At 44.0% G+C, this 21,290-nt stretch overlaps 1 protein-coding gene across 6 annotated transcripts in view; it reads left to right on the top strand.

The window, feature by feature from the left end:
* Positions 1-21,290, top strand: part of CAPRIN2 (caprin family member 2) — a 699,936-nt gene that overhangs the window by 133,924 nt on the left and 544,722 nt on the right. The window lies entirely within an intron of this gene.

Genomic DNA, 21,290 nt, shown 5'->3' with positions numbered 1-21,290 from the left:
TCTACTCAACACATTGGTACCTTCATGCACGGTCTCACTGGAGAGGCCATTCTCTCCCCATAGTGTACTATAATACAGTTGGTAGGCTGTGGAGAGGTGTCATTGAGATCCCAGTGTCTCCTTACACCCTACTATGCACTTTCATACTGAGAATAGGTCTCATTTCAAAACCTTAATGGGGACTTTAACCCCTTCCCTGCTCATGACGGAACCACTCCGTCATGAGCCACGGTCGCGCTGTGCTCATGATGGAGTGGTTCTGTCATGCTGCGGCCGTTGGCGGCCGCTCCGCCCACGCGGCGCCTTTTCCCCGTCTGTGCGGGCGTGTAACGTAAGTGGGCGGCGCCGTGACGGAACCACTTCGTCATGAGCACAGCTCGCCCGTGACTCATGACGGCGTGGTTCCGTCATGAGCACAGCGGCGCCGCGCTCACCGAAAAGAAACCCCAGCGCCGCGGCGGAATTCGCGCCGCGGCGAAGGGGTTAAGGCCCAAGTACTGTAATAAAGGAACGTGTAAATTGTTCCTCTAAAAAGTTAATGATCTTGCGAGACTCTGGATCATAAAGGGATTTATCTTTTTGAATAATTAATGGATTTAAAGTAACTAAATGAGCATCAATGTGTGCTATTTACTAACTGTATACAAGTTATACATACTACAACAGGATATATTCACTGTAAATGTAAAGTCTATTAAAAGTACGATCTCGCGGGAGTAGACCAGAAAGCTCTGCCCCCTCAGACTGCACATGAGGGATTACTTTCCTGGCTCTCGCAAGAGCTTTAGATAAGTAAAGAAACGGGATACATAAATCATGAATTCATAGGGTAGCTCTGAAAAGCTGTTTTTGGTAACCGTTTTCAACTACTATAAAATTGTCGGTGTTTTCAAACATTTAAAACATTTTTGGGTACTATACATTTTTTTTTAAAAGGGTACGACAAAAACATTCAAGTCTAAGTGTTAAACAGCAACAGCATCACCTTGAACAAAAAGAAGAAACTTTTTTAAAAATAACACTACTGGGGCACTTATGCTCTTGGACAAGTTTCTCCTGGGCAGACCTGCCTGTCTCTAATGAAATAATCTGTTTACACAAGCAGCAAAATAGCGGTTTATTTAAAAAAAAAAAAAAAAAAAAAAAGGCAGGGCTATTGTCCACCTGTGCACTTGGAATCTGTGCAGTCACAGTATCTCCAGGTCCGAATGATGTTTCCCAATTAGAGTTGTCTAGCTCCACAGCACAAGCCAACTCTGCTCATCCAAGCCTTTGCAGATGCATTGACCTCGGTCTCTCCACATCCCTGTGGTACTCCTGCTATATTCATTTTTGCTTCCATCCCCCCCCCACCCAGCAGAGCTCTTTGCTGCAAAGGTAAGGTACTTCACAGAAACGTTCTTGGCACCTGGCCTAATTTCAAAGAATTGCCACACCAAGGATCCCTTGGGTGGCACAGATGGCTGAGCTGGTGAAGAAGCCTCTGGCTGTTAATCTGAATCAGATGAAGGCCTCTTTTCAAACAGGAAAGGCAAGCAAGCCAAATGGGTCTTCACCTCAAAATCCAATAGTGAAATGAAGCAACAAGAATGGAATCTTTTAAATAGACATATGAACCAGTCCTTCCTTTGGTTGTGGTTCCCCTCCCTGACCTTCCATGAGATGCGTGCATGCGTCTTGCGACATCATAAAAATATTATCTCATTTATATATTTCATGGAATAATTCATAATCAATTTTTTCAAGCTAATCAACATCTCGTCTTAATTTTTACAGAATTACAAGAAAACACTGTTATTAACCTAATTCCAAATGCACAATTTCGCAGATCGATCACAAGAGCTAAACATGAAGTTACAGCCCATTCTGAGTCCACACAAGGGTTTGTGTGTTCAACTCTGCGAGCATCTTGCAAGATCGTAAAAATATTATTGCTTCATATATTCAATGGATCAAATCATAATGAATTTTATTACTCTAATCAATTTCTGTAATCTGTTACTTTGTTCAGAATTACAGGAGTCCTGGTCAAATACTACTGGAGAATGAGGGCAGCTGAAGATAACACGTTAGCTCATCATTGCTGGGAGGAGGTTGAAAAACATTCAAGGCAGAAAGTCCATATTTCGAATTTTAAAACTAGCTCTTTTAACATTAAACCTCGGAAGCCTGACAGGCATAAATGCCATACTCCGCATTTAAACAAATCACTAATAAAGCAATCAAACAACTATCGTTGCAAACGGATAAAGCCTTACTGGCCGGCAAAAGTCATGCATGGATGGCGATGCCTACTTTCAAACAGCTGAAACTGCAACCATATTTACAAGAGGGCTTCACAGATCACTATAAGCGGAAACTGACCATATGAGACTGGGGGCCTTCACGACAAAAGATCTTACACCAAAATGGCTACGGACCTGGTCAACCACAGATTGCCGCCTCTGTGGTAATGGAGTAGTCTCTATTACACCTACTATGCATCTGTCCGGCTCTAAACTATACGAGGAAGATCCTTTTACAGCCAATCTTAAGGGAAGAACAAATAAGGACTTGCAGAGCGGCAGTCATAAAATGTCTCAGTGGTTCCTCTTTTCAATTGTCTTGCAAGACAATTAAATTCTTGAATTTAGCAGCAAAAGAACTTGAAAAGAAGGACTCTGCAACAAAAACTTGGAAAGAAGGGCAGATGACCAGTACTCCATCATGCAGTCTGGCTGAGCCCTCCCCAGAACTTTTAATTTGCACCTTCCTTCTCTCCCCGTCCCCTTTTCAGCACAAGCTCTTTACCCGAAGCAGGAGGCATAGACATGTTTAGAATTCATTTTAAAGACCTGTGGTCGAGATATTTTATCACAAACTGTTGGACCTTGGAATTACATCATGTGTGGGTCATTATTTATAAAAAAAATGTATTTTAATTTTTATATCTAGTTCAACTGCGTTACATTGTAAATCTCATGGCGGTATGTTCCACCCTTTTATGATTTTAAGAAATCAAATAAAAGTAGATTACTTCCCTTTCAGAGTAATGTCAGCACACAGGATATATTATTCAGATATTCTACCATACATACCCATAAAAAAAAAAAAATCCTAGAAATTCACTGAAAAAAGTTTAAAGTAGTGTTGTAGTTAGGTGAATTTGTCATTGACCACATTAACGCCGATAGGAGCGCTCGCTCTCACTGTGGTGTGAATCTTGCAGGAGCGAGGTGGCCCATTGGAAATTAACTCCTTGGGCCAATCAGGATGTTCTATGTTTTAATTGGCGATCCGCAAGTGTCAACTTCCAGACCCAGCTGCAAAATATACAAATATTTTTTACCCTAACTTTCTCAAACTACTGACAGGAATTACCCCCCAAATCACAAAAAAAGCACAATCTCCAGACCAATATCTAGATTCCTGCCGAAATTTGTGTAATTCTGTTCAGCGGGATTTGCTGTAGCCCTTTGTAAAACTATAGAAAATAAATTGTGATTTTGCCTTTTTGGCCCCCGCTTGACGGATCACCCCAAAACTTTCCAGGAAGGAGATGAGGTAGATTAACTTTTATTTTTTTGGAAATGTTTTTGAAAATTCATTCAAGGCGCCAAAGTTATTAGCAAACCAAAAAAGGTTTGATCTATGGAAAAGCAGATCTAACGATAACTACCTAGTGGGGACTGCCACTAGGACGTGTGGATCTGTGTATGTAGGTGTATATATGTGGCTTTGTGGGTGTATGTTAATATAAGTGAGTTGCTGTGGTATGCACTGTAGTGGTAAATGTCATTGAAGTGAATGAATGAATGAATGTTAAGTGTATTGCATGGTACTGATTTACAACCACATTTGACTCAGTAGCTCAAACTGCTAAACATGGTGAAATGCTGCATCTGAATAGATTGGACTAGTGGTTTATTTGGTTCCTGCAAAACATGACAAACACTTTAGCCTTAGGTAGCCACTAAGTTCAGTGCCCTACTGAGTCCCCTGAAAATTTTAGAATATTGTTAAATATGTACCAAAGCCAGTGAGTGAATTGGAGGCCTGGGTCTGTGTGCACCACTATGCGAATGGTACAGAGCATACCCCGTTTTTCAAAAGAGGAAGGTCCCTTTAACACCATGACAGAACTGGATGTTACACTAATGTAATATGCTGAAACAATGTTTACGCCTATGCTGGCTCTCCACAGATCTACTTAACACTTTGATTGTCCATTCATACTGATGTGGTCTTTCATGCAAAATCAACATTGTACTAGGCAATAAACTACATCTCGATTAATGTGACTAAAAGCCAGCTTCTCAGAGTGCACCAGTTAGACTGCTTTCTTGTGTGCAGCTATGGTATCCTTCCTTTAAATTATCCTTCAGTAACCCAAAGCTTGAAGTTGAATCGTTATTTACCTAATCTTACTGACTTGCCATGGTAAGTCCTGCTACTGAACTTAATGTCTGGACCTACTGTATTAATGAAAGACCAACAACTGACCCCAACGCATATTACCTACCATAAGTGCTTCAAACATTCAGCTTATCTATTCCACTTTTAAATGTATATTCCACCTTGTTATGTATGCAAGACTGTTGTGATTTACTATTAGGAAGGATTTACAATCTTGACACTCAGTTCAGTCCTGGTCTTATCATGCTTAGTTTAATCAACAATGGTTATGCAAATTCCAAAGTCCCTCCCACATGTAGGTGGGTACCAATATCTAGCCCAAACAATTGTACGTTGTTTTGTCACGACTGGAAATGATCACTTTCAGCCTACAATGGGATCTCTTTACTAAGCCAAAAATGTATCTTATTTGAGCTGGGCCCTCATGAGGTGATCAGCCTCCGAAATGTGTCAACTCACGCTGATTGTCCAGAAAAAAAATTGTTTTTCAGAAAGACCGTGCTCAAAGTAACAAGTATTGATAATTATTTTGAACATTTAGGAGTACCTCATGTCTTAAAATTTTGGAGTGGTTCCCTCAACAAGGAGTACCTTGTTTGGCATGCATCGAAGTTTTCATATTTACAATGCCATTAGAACTTAGTTTAACCACATAAAATCCTTCCAAATAGTGGCACCAGGTTGTCACAATTTAGTAAAGTATGAAATGGAGCTAAATGAGTCCATCTTAACTAGTGTTTGGAAATTTGGAGATGCTCTCTTGTACATCTCTGTGCCCACCAAAAATGGTTCCTGTCATCGAACTGTCTGACTTGATCATGATCCTTAATTATTGATGAGTGACGCAATCACCAGTGCGGCCTGTGGCATTCTTGATGACATGAGCCCTTTCCAAAATTATTGGCATCATTGTCTGAGACTGCCTAGCCTTCAACAGGTTGGGAGGATTTTCGTCTGCCAGATCCCCTTTTCATTAGGCTAGTCTACTGATATTCAAAGCCTCGTGTACTATTCCATCTTTGCTTAGCAAGATGAGACCTAAATAAGCAAAAAGAAATTCCTCCATGCACCCATACACGTTGCAGTCACTGTCTGCATTAGTGCAGTACTCCTAATTCCAAGGACCCAAGTTTATGAACACCTATTAAAGGGTTATTAACCAATCGTGATATATACGATCACAATTTGGAAATCAAAAAGTTTTGCAACTAGTGAAGACATATATTTAAATGCAAACATTTTATATTTTGTCAGGCGATCGTTTTGATATATGGTGATATACAGAGCCTGTCCAATACTCTCTACCTGTACTTGTTTTTAAACACTTGCATTCTTACTGTTCTGTGTCTTTTGCCATCCACAAATTCGGTTCATAAAGCCCTTGATGCATTCAACATGGTGTCTTCGTAACAAATACCGAAATGGACATCCTGCATTTCCTCTAGAGTATTTAGGCATGGAACTACTTCAATGAACTAGTCAGTGGCTGACTTTGCATTCTTGTAATCCTACTCATAAAGTCAAGTTCAATAGCTACATTTTATATGGCAAAATCCCCTTCCTTATTTCCAGAATCTGCAATTTAGAAGTGGTAAATGGCATTTGCTCTAACATAATTGTCAAGGATGGGTTTGTAGGCATTACTAGGCAGGTCCACCTGTCATTTTGTGAACTCTCTCAAATTCCCTTGCCATTATATGCAATATACCTTGAACATGCACTTAAACTTTAGAAAGATTAAGATTTTGTCTCTTGTGTTAAATGTGAAGTATGCTTTGAGAGAGATGTGAAAATCTGAAGTCTTGCTTTGGTAATTGCCTGTGTTTGCTTGGTGGAGATAAAAAAAAACAACTTTATATCCAAATATATTACTCTACTTTTTAAATCTTATCTATCAAACTTCTATGTATCAACCTTCACACTTCTCAGATAGACCAGTGCTGACATGAACTGATCTGTGATAGTTTGGCTTTAGGTTACAAAGAATGGATATGCTTTTATAATGTTAAAGTGGCAAAATGTATTTTCTGTAAGCCTGCTCAGCAGAGACATTTGTTCAGATTGTGCTGGACTGGTCTAAAATATTTGTTACTGCTAATAAACTGATGTCTGCTATGCTTGTGTGGATTCAGAGTCTTGTGCTGCTGTGATGAGAACAGAAACTGGTGCAAGAGCTTCGTTTTTTATATTTGTTATTGAGGCACAAAGCATACTAAAGAAAAAGCTGCAATCATTAAATTAAATACAGACCATTATATTACGGCAAAAATCACGCACCAATAAAAACTGTTCATACTCCTTAAAAAAAATAACCTAACAAACCAGGAGCAAACTATGGTTCTGGTGTTCATCTTGCCGGCAGCCCTTACAACATCATACCATAAAGTAAAAAAACACACTGAAATTTAATGTAAACAAATATCTATGAATCCAGTCTGATTGGAAACTAGATTGACGTTGATCAAGATTTTATCGAGTCTAACCAATTAGCACCTGGATTCCATACCCCTAGGTCCTCTAATCTTTGCCCTTTTACCTTTACATTGGTACAAGCTCCCCTCAAGATAGTACATTGACAAAACTCTAGATTGCGATTGATAATAAGATGGAGGTTTTGGATTCAACCATACCGCAGTCCAGCTATGGCGACAAATTGGATGCAGTTTGTGCTTATCCTTGTATAACGTGTCTATCAACAACAGAATTAGTGTGATGTAATGAAATCTGGGAATTTATAGTAGAACTCCAAGATTCATTGATTCTTAAATGTCTAACTTAATTTAATGCAAGTAAACATGTGGACCATGTATAAAACATGGACCATGCCTGTCTTGCTAGCTCTGCAGCACGGGCAGATAGTTCCTTCATTTTCCCCAATGCAACCTCTTTGAAGGGGTGTAGTGTAAATTGTATATAGTCTTGTACTGTTAACTCTTCAGCCCTGCAGATAGCAAGGTCTGCCGGCCCAAATCCAATGATTGTTAAAGAATATATTACTTGGATTAGTATCCAATCTTCTAGCCCAATTCTCCACTTGCAGACTGCAGTCCTCTATTTTTAGGCTAGAAGGTAAGTTGTATATTATCCTGATGTTAACTACCCCGGAAGAGGTCAAGGATTGAACAATTGCAGCCCTCCTTAGTGACTATTTGCAAGCTTGCAAAAGTTGCTAATCTGCAAATGTTAAAATGCTATGCTTAGGCAAACTATGCTTTTGTTGCAACTCATAACTGAGCACATTTGATCAGATCAACATAGTCTTTATTTTCCTTGTACCTGCTTGCTACTTATCATGAAATGCAGAGAATTTCAGAGCGGGTATAATTATATTGGGCCATGCTCAAATTACCTTTCAGCCTAGTCTAAATTGTGCTTGCTGCCATGATGGTCTTAAACTGGATGGTTTATTTTTTAATTCACTCTATTCTAGAGTTTTTAACAACCTCTAACGTCTTTACCCAGAGTTAATTCATATGTGAATGGCAGTCCTTCTAGACCAGAGTTCTTCAAACTTTTTGATGCCGAGACCCCCTTTTCAAACCTTTTTAGGTGTAAGGACCCCCCTTCTGATAAAGTTTCCTAGAAACTGGTACACCTAGTCATCGACAACCATAAATGCCCATGTTAGACCTGGAATTTTTGGCATGTTTCCCTTGTCTTTTTGCTTTCTCACCTCATAATTTTGACTCCGTTTTTGCTGGTTTAGTGTCCCTGCGCACTTTCTCACTGCTGTTCAGTGTTAAAGTGCTCCTATTTTAAATTGTATTACGGTTTGGTGTTTTCATGATTTGTATGTTTGGCTTACTAGTAAGTCCATACTAAAGTGCTCTGAGGGTGCCAGGGCCTTTCAATCAAATGCTGCTGGTGGGCCTGCAGTACTGATTGTGCCACTTACCCAAGCAGCCCTGAAAAGTGTTATCAGACCTGCCACTGCAGTGTCTGCGGGCAGTTTGTAACTGCCATGTCGGACTGGCAAGTGCACCCACTTGCCAGGCCCTAATCTTCCCTTTTCTTACATGTAAGTCACCCCTAAGATAGGCCCACGGTACCCATGTGGGCAGGGTGCCATGTATATTATAGGTAGGACATGTACTGGTGTGTGGGACATGTCCTGGTAGTGAATTAGAGTGTTTCATTATTCACTATGGAAAGGCGATCTGTCCCAAAGGATAGAATGGGAGTTTACTTATAACCTCTTATAAGCATATCTTCCCATTGGGACAAGACAGAAATGAGGTTTAGTATGCCTGAACTCAGAATATAAAAATTCATCTTTTAGTAAAGATTATTTTTATGTTCTGTGTTTGAAAATACCACTTTTAGAAAGTAGGTATTTTCTTGCTTAGCCATCCTGTGTGCCTCTACTGGGTTTGGGGGATTGACTGTCTGGCTTTGGAGTGACGGTGACTGGGGATGTGCATTCTCATCAGACAGCCACTGGGGTAGGGGGATGGGGGGGGAAGAGGGGTCAAGGCGTGTCCTGCCTTTCCTGGATGAGTCAGGGCCAGGCTGAATAGACCTGGGCTGTATTTAGTGTAGTAGATTTCCTTGCACCTGAATGGGCCTGGTCTGCTTTGGACAATGTTGTCTCCACCTCCTACCAGGAAGCTGGGCCATGGAGGATGGAACTGGTTTGGGCTGGGCACAGACACTCTGCCCAAAAGCACAGAGAAACGGAGTATAAATATTGGGGCCCAAACCCCAGAACTTTAGAACTGGCTGGAATCAAGGAACCTGCCAAGAAGAAGAGCTGGAAGAGCTGCCAAGAGGAGTACACCCCCTTTGCTGTGTTTTTGCTTTGTTGGGTTGGCCTGCAGTTGCTGCTTCTGCCTTGGGCAATAAAAGGACTGGACTTTCTTTGCCTGTAGCCGAGTATCTCAAAGGGCTTAAAGTAAAGCTTGCCTCCTGTTCTGAAATCTCAGGGACTGCAAAGACTTCACCGACCTCTGGAACTGTTGTATCAGTTGCCACCGAGGGGGGAAAGCAACCGACTCCATTGCCGGATCCGTCGCTGGCTCCATGTCCTGAAGGCACCGCAGAGGGCACTGCCGCATCTCGCACTGCAACCCTGGTCTCACCGATGACTGCCGCTGCTGAGTTGCTGCTTGCACTGTGACCTGTGGGCACAGCACTCCGCACCGCCTCGCTTCACTTCGCCGCCCTTGTGTCACCGACGCTGTCGCTGCCCACTGACTTCGACACATGTGACCGCACCATAGCTTGGGGGCACTGCTTGTAAGTCTTGCGACGCACCGCCGTGTTCCACACTACAGTCCGGACCGACGTCAGCTCCCCACAACCAGCACGGTCACCTGCACTGTGATCTGTCAGCACCGCAACGAGCACAGCCTTCACTCCGCACCGCATCCCTGGTTTCACTGATGCCGCTGGATTACTGTCACCGAGCCACTGCCTGCACCTCGACTTGAAGGCACCGCACCGCAACCGGCCCACACCAATGTGAGCAGCCGCAATGAAAAGGTACTGTTTACGAGTCTGCTGACACCCCGAGCAATGTGGTCAGATGATACTGTTGGATTCTGTTCTGAGCACCGCTGTAGCACCGGGCGTACCTACCAACTTCAAGGAACTACGTTTTTAAGGTTATTCTTGCAAAGTGCATATTTGTAAGTACTGTATGATGGATTTGTAATGTTTTGGTCATGTTTTGAGTATATAAAGTATTGGATATCTTTCTAAACTGGGATGGTGTCCTTTTGTAGTGTTTTCACTGTCTTACTGTTGGTTATGTGCAAATGCTTTACACCCTGCCTCTGAAATAAGATTGACTGCTCGTGCCAAGCTACCAAGGGGGTGAGCAGGTGTTAGTTCAGTAGTATATCCCTCTTACCCTGACTAGAAGGAAGGGTCCCTACTTGGACAAAAGTGCAAACCATTGCCAACTAGAAACCCCCATTTCTAACAACCTCTAATTACCACAGCAAATAATTTTTACGGTGGGGAAATTATATTAAACAGTGTTTAGCAAACCAAAGGTCAGTGAGCATAGGGGTGTAGCTAAATACAAAGGGCCTCATTTATGAGGAATTGGCGTAGGGCACCGTGTAAGTCTTCTTGCTGCACTGCCCTATGCCAATGTGAAAGGGCAGGAATGCACCATATTTCTGAAATACAGTGCATGCTAGTCCTTTTCCCTTGCGTTGGTGCACAAATTGCTGCCTAGCACCAACATAGGCAGGATTGTTTTAGTACGAGAAGGAGCACCTTCCTTCACCAAAACAATCCTGAGGAGCGTTTTCCTCTTCCTATGTGAGCTGCAGCACACTTGGCAAGAGGAAAACACGAGAAGAAATAAAACATCTCCTTGTTACGCCTCTACTGGGGAGGCGTCCGTTTATGGAGCTGCCCCAGGTTTAAGTGATTTTGTAAATATAGGACAGCTTCAAAACCATGGGTCTTGCGTGAGAACCCTACGCAAAGCCCATGGAACACCACCTGGATGCAGAGTAAGGCAACGCAATGACTTGCGCTGATGTGTCATACTCCATATCTGAGGCCATGCAAAGCCATGCAGGGTGACTTTGCACTGCCTCATAGTTATGGTTGACACTTGCGCCACCGTAGCATAACAAAAATGATGCTCTGGTGATGAAAGCCTCTCATAAATAAGCCCAAACTATTCTGTACGTTTTTAGGTCTTTTACCATCAGGTATCTACATATGAAATAACAGGAACGTGAATGAAAAATAAATTTTAAACGTTTATGCTTAGTGGGAAATGCATTGTAGTACATTATGAAACCTCTTAGTTATTGCACTGCAGAGGTCTGTGTGTAACAAGAGAACCACAGAATTAAACCTTGATTGGTGCATTGGAGAATAGTGATGTGTATTTTTAGTGCTAGGTAGTCACAACCTGTGACAGAAAGCACTGTGAATAAGGAAGTCATTTTTTTATACTTGCATTACATACAGATAGAACGCTGCCAAACATGCAAATAGCTTTATGAAAAACTGGTGCTTTCAAAATGTAGATATTAATAATACCAGAGCGTATGTAATGCAATTTTTCTTTTACAAAGCTGTCCCTTCAACACCTCTTTATGGGCACGAAAGGCTGTGTAAATACAGTTAAAATGAAAAGAAAACTTCCCAACCCATTTAGCTCTTCGAACTTCCACTAAAAAAGACAGTGACAGAACTGCTCCTAAGCATCCTTTACACTTGCAGATGAACTAATAAAACACATTCACCTTTCATTCAGTGAAGCAGCTGATAATGATCTAAATTAGCCTGTCTTTTTGCAGAGAAGTGAAGCTGGGAAATCTATGACCCCCCCGCCCCCCCCCCCCCGGGGGTCACGCCCCCCAGATTGAAGACCTCTGTTTGTAATGAAAGGTCTCAGATCTCCCCTGGACCAAGGTGTGTACCGTCACTTTCCCAGGGAGAGAATCCGTTCCAAACGTATGGAATATAACATATACACAGCACTTCCTAAGGCGGGCAAACTTTCAACACTCCCCCAAAGGCAAGGCAAGATAACAATATATACACAGCACTTCTCTAGAGCGAAATATACTTTGCACATCACTTGCCAGGAGTAGAACAACTTCCTATAACACAATTACCTGCTAGAAGTGAATTCACCCATCCTTCTACAACAGAATACTTGGCCAAAAAGGGTCCACACCTCCTGCTACAAGGAAGGGACGAATTGGTATATCTACGATGTATTTATTAGTAAATGGCACCACACGGTAAGCCAAATGCACCTATCATAGCAGACTCTAACATATCAATAGTATGATTGAAATACACAATCAAAGCAAATATATATGTAGAAATGTATATGTATGGATATAAGAATCAGAAAATAAGGAAAGAAAAGAATTCAAAAAAGAATCGAGACAGTAGCAGAGACACCTCACCTACTGCTTCATCATTTCACCCCACTTTGCTCGAGGGGAGTCCATTGCTTGAACCGGGTGAAAGCTCAGAGGTGACACCACTCTTCCGTGGCAACATGTCTGCTCCACGGCGTGAACTTCCACCATGCCAGTGTAGGCTCCCCTTTTGTAATACAAATTCAAACACAACGAAGCTTCTAGCAAGCCTCGCCCCCTCGTTCTCATGAGAGCCCGTACCAGCCTGCTCCAAGGCCACTGCATCGGTTGATCGGGCCTTTGCTATGGCTCAGAGACAGACCATGTGCATTCCTCTGATAAGAACCAGTTCTCTCTAGTCAGTAAAGTGTGAAAAACAGGAGAAGAGCACAACATGCCCTCCCCACCTCTGTAGCTTCGTGCAGGCACAGAAAATAGCTTCAGTCATGAAAATGGAGTTAGTTAAGCCATGCACACAAAGGCCCAAAGCAAGATGGAATCAGAAAAGCAAGGATGACATGAGACCATGTCAAAGGCAATAGTCAGCACTGCCATAAAGCAAGGTAAAGTCAGAAATCAGAATGACATTAGACCACGTCAAAGCCAATAGGTCAAAGTCATAATTCACCTAACCCAGATAACACTATAGACTTTATCCCTCAGTATACAACATTGAGCACCACCAACCACAACACTGCACCTCAACATCCCATACCTTCTATTCTTGGCAAGACTATTCTACTAAAAGACAGCAAGATTACAGGACCGAATAGAAGCAGGCATATGCAAACCCATCCTACATTAAGGCTAGGGTAACATAACACACTTAAGTCCGTACAAAATGGTGGTGGTTGAGGGTCATCATAGGGTGTCAGACCACAAAAGTGGCTCATTCACTACACTGCTCTAGACTGAGAACCCGGTTATGTTGGCTGGTAATAACTATGTCCATATATTTAAGCATTGATGCCCAATGTTTGAAATTCTACACTGCTCGGCCACCCATATCTTACGGCAGCACTAGATATTTCAGGGCTCTTCTTACCTTCTTATATTCCCAAATAGTTATTATAGATGGCATTCAGCTTCTTGAACCATGCCTGCCCTATAGTTTAAAGAATTGGGGTAGATAGAAGTAAGACCTTTGGTAAAACAAACATTTTGATAACATTACACCGCACAACATTTGTGAAATGAAAATAATGTATCCGTACCTGATCTCTTGATTTTTTTTTTACACTACGGGATGCCCATTTAATGGGATTGTATTTTCTACCCGGGTTGTGATAACTGCCAAGTACACATTGCTATCAGTCTTATCTTAAAAGCTGATTTCATCATTGCATACGTTTTGGGTCTTATGCTTGTTTAAGTAGTAACTCCATAACTTGCTATCTCCTACAGCCTTAATTTCTATCTCACGGATAGTTTGTTCTGTGTCCGTGGTTAGAATGGTAATATTATTGGCATAAGCTTGTATCTTATTTGTATAGACATTTGTCACCACCAGGCTGATTGCTGTATTCACTAACTTTTGCTGCAAGCGGACGATGTACAATGCAGAGAAGAGGGACATGTACCAACCTGCTTCGTCCCTCTAGTAATAGCAACAGTATCCGATTATTTTCCTTTTATGTACAATTTAGCCGTTGAGCTACTATGCAGTATCCATATGGTAGTTAAATACAGGGGCCAAAGCCCACCCTAGTGAGCCCTTCCCATAGATAAATCTAAGTAACCCGATCAGATGCCTTTTTCACTCGTAGAGTGGGATCATTGTCAGTCTTCGCCTATATTAAATTACATAATTACCCACCTAATATGATCTATTGTATTGCGATCTGGTACAAAGCCATGCTGCCATTGCATAACTAATCTGGCCTCGACCCCACTTAATCGCATCGCAAAAACCTTTGAACAGATTTTAGCATCACTAATAAGTGATATGGGTATATAAGAACTAAGGTGCAAGAGCTTTGATGTAGCTGTTGCTCTGGCTGTAGCTAAATACTTATGCATGTGTATCAGTATGTCATTATGCTGAAGTTTGTTTTTATTGAAAATGTTTTTGGTTTGCTTCCAACTTAAGACACATTTCTACATTTCATGGCATTCTTCACTTGGTGGGTCCCTCTGACTAATCTTTAGCATGGTAAGTTTCATGCAGATGCTCAGGGGTCCTAAGTTGTAGGAAGATGAGCCAAAGTTGATTCCCATAAGAGTTTGGTTATTACCACTGTAGCAAAAACTGTAGAGCACAATTACACCAAACTAGATTGTTACCCGAACTAGTGTTTTGTAGTTTGCATTAAATTAGCTTTTATTTGCATTACTAAAAGGTATGAAGCGATTCAAATGGGATATCTTGATGGTTATTTCACAGATCATTTACTGATTCAGATCCTCAAATTGTCGGAAAATAATGAATTTGAAAACAAATCCCCTTATATGCCTAACAATATTTGCTTTGCCCATGTGAGATTTCTTAATCCTCATATATGTATGAACTGATTTGCAACTGAAGCTTTGCCTACTTTTACAGGATACCAGGCAATGAAGCCTGGAAGTGTTCGGGGTATAAGGGAACAGAAGCATCTCCTGATCCTGGGAGGATGCTGGGTGGGGATACAGGGGCCAACCTTGCTTCAAAATGTATAAAATGTCATTCTATGCTCCCCCCGGTCCCCTCTTTTACCCCCTCTGGATTTGAAGATCCACTTATGGATCCACAGATTTGTTAATCCTGCTAGCAGACCTTTTGTATTGGATTACATAATTATGATGTGGGACTTAAGAGCTATATTGACTTACACATTTTTTAAAATTTATATAAATATATACATCAACCTCCTTAGCCAGACAGGTCTCTAGTAAGGTCCTCATGTCTGTTCCCCTCCACCTTCTTCGACAGACCACCTATTCTGATGTTCCAGTGATTCCTGCCCTCTGCGTACTCGCCAGGGCAACAAATACCTTATCTATCTTGCACTCCAGTACTTCTCGCGTAGTGTTTACTGCATTAAGTCCAACTCAATGAGGAAGGCCCAGAGGTTGGTCAGGGTTTCCCTGCTGCTGTTCATAGACTGTCCAGGTGAGCTATTGCCAGCATGTCCTTAAGATTTGATGCAGCACATAGTACTTCAGTATTCCACCTCTGTCCTTCAACTGCAGGTTATCGCCAGGGACCTTCTCAGGTGAAACTAAGTTTCTCCAGGCTTCTCTTAGTTCCCAGGCCTTTAGGCCCTCCTCAAGAATACTGCTGATTGCCTAACTTAGTTGGGTCCTCTAGAAGTAATCGAGCCCACTGCTTCCATCCCCCACCAGGGGTCAAGGTGGGGGTGGGGGGGTGGGGGGAGGTCTCATTTGCCAATTGAAATGCGTCCCATCCAGGGGAGGGTGTAGGTCCAATGGGCTCTGTCCATGTGGGAACACCTCAGATATCTCTGACTCCCCTTCCAGCCTGCTTGCCGCCGCACCACAGGAGGCTCCAGGTTACCGCTCCGGCAGAACAGGCGGGCAGTGCTTAAACTTCCTCTGGAAAGTCTTTGGGTCGATCACCCATCAGCAGTAGGGTAACAGAGCAAAACAGAGCCCGGGTCCTGGCAGCCAGTTGGGCCGTTATGGACATTGGAGGCTGCCATCTTTCGAGCTGTGGCGTGTCTGTGTCCCCATCAGCAGCAGAATGCTGATCCTCCATGTCTGTCCTCACAGGTGTTCTGTCCCTCTGTCAGGCTCTATGGAGCTGTTCTGATGTGGTATGATGGGGAGGTCCTGGGGCCAATTGCTGGACGGAGCAGCCAGACTGACTCGGGAGCCCACCCATCCACCATTTTAGGAGCTGCGTCTCGACCCGAAGGCCTTCCAGTTTCTGGCGCTCATCGCCCTCGGGAGCTTGCCTTGCTCCATCAAAGCCACCACCGTTGTTCCCCACTCAGGATCTGTTACATAGGTGCTTGCAGGACAACCCTAGACTGCAGCATGGATCCGGAGTCTCTACCGATTTACGGAGCTTGCTCAGCTTGCGGCAATATTGGTGTGCGGCAAGCCACTCCTCCCTTCAGCCAACCACTATTAAACACACGTGTCTACATTTCTTGGATGTCTGCTGTGTGGGTTTTTCTATAGCACTGCATTGTGTAGTGAAAACACCCGCACAAGTCAAATGTTTTTCTTATGGATACATCTGCATGAGGATTCCTCACCTTTTGAATTACCCCTGCGCCAGCATTCCAAGGGAACTTTTTTTTTCTTAGCTCTCCCAATGGCCCGGCTCCGCTCATGACACCATATGACGTCACTGGAGCCATAAGACCTCGTTGTCGTGCTGATGTCAGGTCCCTTTTTTCTGCGCCATCAACGCGTAATGGTTTTTTGGGACTCTCCAATTGGTTTCGTTACTTTTCTTCTTCTCTCCTGGAGTAGCAGTGCGATGGCTACTTTGAAGAAGTCTGGATTCAAGCCTTGCAGGAAGTGAGAGGGACATATGTCAATCATGAACCCCCCACGACTGTCGCTGGTGTCTCATCGGACCACAAAGTCAGAGGTTGTTCCAGTTGTTGGAAGGTGACTCCGAAGGCACTGGAGGAGTGCGAGGTTAAGCTCTTCATGGTGCGAGCGAGATAGGAGAAGAGGTGTTGCAAGAGATTAAAATCGAAGTAGTCTACCTCGCATACTTTTAAGTCGAGGAAACCTAAGAGAAGGCATGGATCTCGACATCTATCTTTGAAGGGTAGGGCTTTTAGGTTGCATTCTCCGGCTCAGCGATCTAAAGATGTTGCCTTCTCCTTCTCCTCCAGCGACTCCGACTCACTCTCCGACGCTGAGGGGTTCTCCAGCGCCCAGGGTTTCTCCGGCGCCAAGGGATTCTCCGGAGACCAGGTAGTTTTCTCCTGTTCCTGTGTCTGTCTGTACCGGATCCATTGTCCTCTGCACCGCAGCATCAGCCTTCAAAGCGGCCTTGAGCGGATCTAGTCTCTGCTCCTTATCCACCCTTTCCTGGGCCAGGGTCTGATCTGTCGCATTTTCTCAATGTGATGTACGGCATGTTTGCCAGGGCATTCTACCCTACCGGTGCACTGTCTGGCCCCAAGGGTCTGCTTGCCTTTAATTTGGACATCCCTTAACAATATGCCTAGGCACCCTGCGTGCCCTTTATGCTGATGACGCTGTCCTGGCAGTTTCCAGCTCCAAGGTTTTCAACGCCGATTTCAGTCTCTGGTGCCATCTTGTGGGCTGTCATCCTCTACTTCAAGTGACGCTATTTCCACTTTGGAGAGTCCTCCTTTTGATGCCGATGTCTCCTGCGCCATGCCTGGTGCCACCGACGCTGATCCTGAAGATGCGGTCAAGGAGGGAAGTCCAAGGCTGCTGGAAGAATACCAGCAGAATGAGGCAGAAGGAGAAATTAACTACTCTGTTGAATTCGAGGGCCTTCGGGAGGCCAGTGGTTTAGACACTTCCCCGGAGTGGGAGCTTTCATCGCCAAAGGCCTTCCCTTCTCAGGATGTTGCACCATACCATCCTGTCATCAGGAAGGCTGCTGATCTTTTAGACCTTCAACTCCCCATAGCTGATATTGGGCTAAATATTCTCACTGAGGTGTTGTACTCCCCATCTTCTGTTGAACCTCTTTTGCCTTTTAATGAGGCTTTAACAGAGCCAATTCTGGAGGTGTAGCAGAAACCCTTATCTGCTCCTGCTGTTTCAAGGACTGTGGCAAGAAGGTATTAGCCTGCTCCTAAGATCCTGCCTTTCTTACTGCCCATCCTTTTACGGAAAACTTTGTGGTGCAGTCTTCATGTTCTAAGCAGTAGGCTGGGTAGTTTCCTACAACTCCGGGGGACATGGACTCTAGGAAATTGGTGCTATCTCCAAGGTTTTCTCTTCTGCAAGTATGGCGTTAGTCTACTAATGCCACGTGCTTGTTGAGGAGGTATATCCATGCCTTAATGGACTCAGCCAAGCAGTTGGCTCCTAATTTGTCAGAGAAGGACCATGGTTCCTTTTTGGAGGTTTTGGTGGATGCGCAGGCTGCAGCCCGTCAGGTAATGCAGTCTGGTCTGACTACTGCGGATTCAGGTTATGGATTCTTCCATGGCTATCAGTAGGCATGCCTGGCTCAGGTCTTCGGGGTTCTCCCCAGATGTGTAGGCTACTCTTCTTGATTTGCTGTTTGATAGGTCCAGACTCTTTGGTGCAAAGGCGGATTCGGCTCTACAGCAGTTTAAAGACAGGGCTACTGCAAAGTCCTAGGGGTTATGGATATAGGAGGTACTGTGGTTTTGGGAAGACTGCTTCTTTTTGGGGCCGTCGGCAACCTCAACAGCAGCAGAACCCTCTGTACAAATCGTACAGAGGAAAGGGTAGAGGTCGTCTACAGGGGTGGGGGGCCTCTCGACAACTCTTTTTCCACCTCCTTACCCTCCTCGCCAGGGCTGGTGTTCAGAGGACCATTTGCTGCTTCTGCAGCAGGTGGATGTTTTACTACAGAAAGGTGCGATAGAGGTGGTTCTGGAGCAGGAAAGGGGTCAGGGCTGCTACTCCTGTGATTTACTGATCCCCCAAGAAGGACGGCAGGTTAAGACCATCCTAGATCTCAGGATCTTGAATTTTTACCTCAGGCAAGAAAAATTAAAGATGTTGACCCTAGCTCAGGTTTTTGGCGCTGCAGCAAGAAGACTGGATGGTGTGTATCGATTTGCAGAATGCGTATTTTCACATTTCCATCCTGAAGTCGCGTTAGAAGTCGCATCGGAAGTACCTCCGTTTTACGGTAGGGTCCCAGCACTACCAACTTGCGGTCCTTCCTTTCGGCTTTACTGCCGTGCCTCAGGTCTTCTCAAAGGTGATGGTGGTGGCAGCTCAGCTCAGAAGGTCAGGGTTTCCTGCTTTCCCCTAGCTGGACAACTGGCTTCTCAAAGCAAAGTCGCCAGAGATGGTGATGCATCATCTGCAGGTAACAGCACGGTTGTTTGACTTGGGCTACTCGATAAATGTACCCAAATCTCACCTGGTGCCCTCTCTGCACAACCTGTTCATTAGGGCAGTACTGGACTCTGTGTGTCGAGCTTTTCTGCCTCTGTCGAGGATTCTTGACATTCAGGAGATGATTCCTTGGTTTCACAATGGAGCTGTTCCAGTCCTGAAGGTGCTACGCCTGCTCAGTCTGTTCACTTCCTGCATACTGTTAGTCAACCATGCATGCTGGCACATGAGGGCACTCAAGTGGTATCTACACAACACAACGGAGATCTCAGGGAGATGGTCAGGATCTCCAGAGACATTGTGGCGGAGCTGTCTTGGGGGAGATTGGAGGGCAACCTGTCTCAAGGGATGCCCTTTCACCTTCCTCCACCGGTGGCCACAGTGATCACGGATGCCTCCACTCTAGGGTAGGGTGCTCTTCTGGGGGACTTGGAGATCAAGGGTCTTTGGTCTCCGTAAGAAAGGTTGCTTCACATCAACCTTCTCGATTTGAGGGGGATACGTTTGGATCTCAAGGCTTCCTTTCCCTCCCTTCGCAGTCCGTCATTTCAAGTCGTAACAGATAACACAACCGTGATGTGGTCCATAAACTAACAGAGGTCCATTGATCCTTTGAAGGCCTGTTTATCGGATGTACTTAGTTTTTCACTTTCTTTGGCCCAGCAAGGTTGTGCTGTGGCGACGGTTAAGGTCTACTTGTCGGCTTTCCTTTGTTTTCCGGACCAGCCGTGTTTAAGTCTCCCATTGTCATGAGGTTCATTAAGGGTTCCCTTCCACTCCCTTCATTATGCTTCAGGGGGCTTTGAATTTAGTTCTTTCATTTCTAATGGGGTCTCCTTTTGAGCCTCTTCATAATTGTCTGTTGAGGCTGCTTTCTTTTAAGACTGTTTTTCTGGTGGGTATTACCTCGGCCAGGAGGGGTGAGTGAGCTGCAGGCTCAGTTCTAATCCCCTTTCACTACTATCCATGCAGACAAGATGGTTCTTAGGACCAGGGCTGCTTTCTTGCTTAAGGTGGTTTCTCCTTTCCATCTGGAACAGTTTGTTACAGTGCCTACCTTCTGTTCTCCCCCTCACCCATCCAAGGAGATGGAGGAGAGACTTTACCGCCTGAGCCCTAGGAGGGCGGTCAGTTTCTACCTAGACAGAACCAAGGACTCAAGGTTGGATGACCAACTCTTCGTTGGCTTTGTTGGGGAGATGAAGGGCAAAGCTGTCAACAAGAGAACGTTATCCAGGTGGATCATCTTGTGCATCAAGATATGCTACAACCTGGCAAGAAAGAGCCTCCTGAAGGTATTAGAGCTCATTCTACTAGAGCCAAGTGTACCACCTCTGCTTTGGTTAGAGGTGTTCCTGTAGCATTATTGCTTGGATTCTAAGGGGAGTAGGGATGGCCATTTTGCTCGTTCTGTGTTACAAGATTTTTTGGTATGAGTAGGTGGACACCCTCTGGTAGTGAGACTGCTGTGGGATTCAATTTAAAAGGTGAGGAATCCACAGGCCGATGTATCCATCAGAAGAACAAGTTACTTACCTTCTGGTGGAAACAGTATCTGCCTGTGGATTCCTCACTGACCCACCCTCCTCCCTGTTCACTTTCGTATACCGAAGGTTTTCATGGTTTGACATGGTTGTTTTCCTAGGTCTTTTGCTTGCCATACTGTTGATTGGTAGGAAGTGCTTTGTTTGTCTTTTCCTTTAACTATATACTGTGTATTAGTGTATATATTGTATTCTGTGTATACTTCAATTTTGGCGGTCTTCCTGTTCCACGAAGGAACTTAAAAAATGGGTGTAACTGACGTCCACACGCCAACAAGGTCTGCTTATGGCTCCTGTGATGTCATAACTGAGTTGCGAGCCGAGCTGTGCCATTGTGACGTCCTCATCAGCGTGGGAGAGCTAAGAAAGAAGTTTCCGTAGAATGCTGGCGTTGGGGTAATTCAGAAGGTGAGGAATCCACAGGCAGATACTGTATCCACCAGATAAAGTGCTACTGAAGGTAAGTAACTTGTTTGTCAATGTTAGAATGTTTAAGGTACTGGTTGTTTGTCTTGTTTATTTG

This window comes from Triturus cristatus, chromosome 4_1 (assembly GCF_964204655.1).
Source record: "Triturus cristatus chromosome 4_1, aTriCri1.1, whole genome shotgun sequence".
Classification (NCBI taxonomy): domain Eukaryota; kingdom Metazoa; phylum Chordata; class Amphibia; order Caudata; family Salamandridae; genus Triturus; species Triturus cristatus.
Note: the sequence above shows the minus strand (reverse complement) of the source record. Positions and strands in the feature narration are given on the sequence as shown.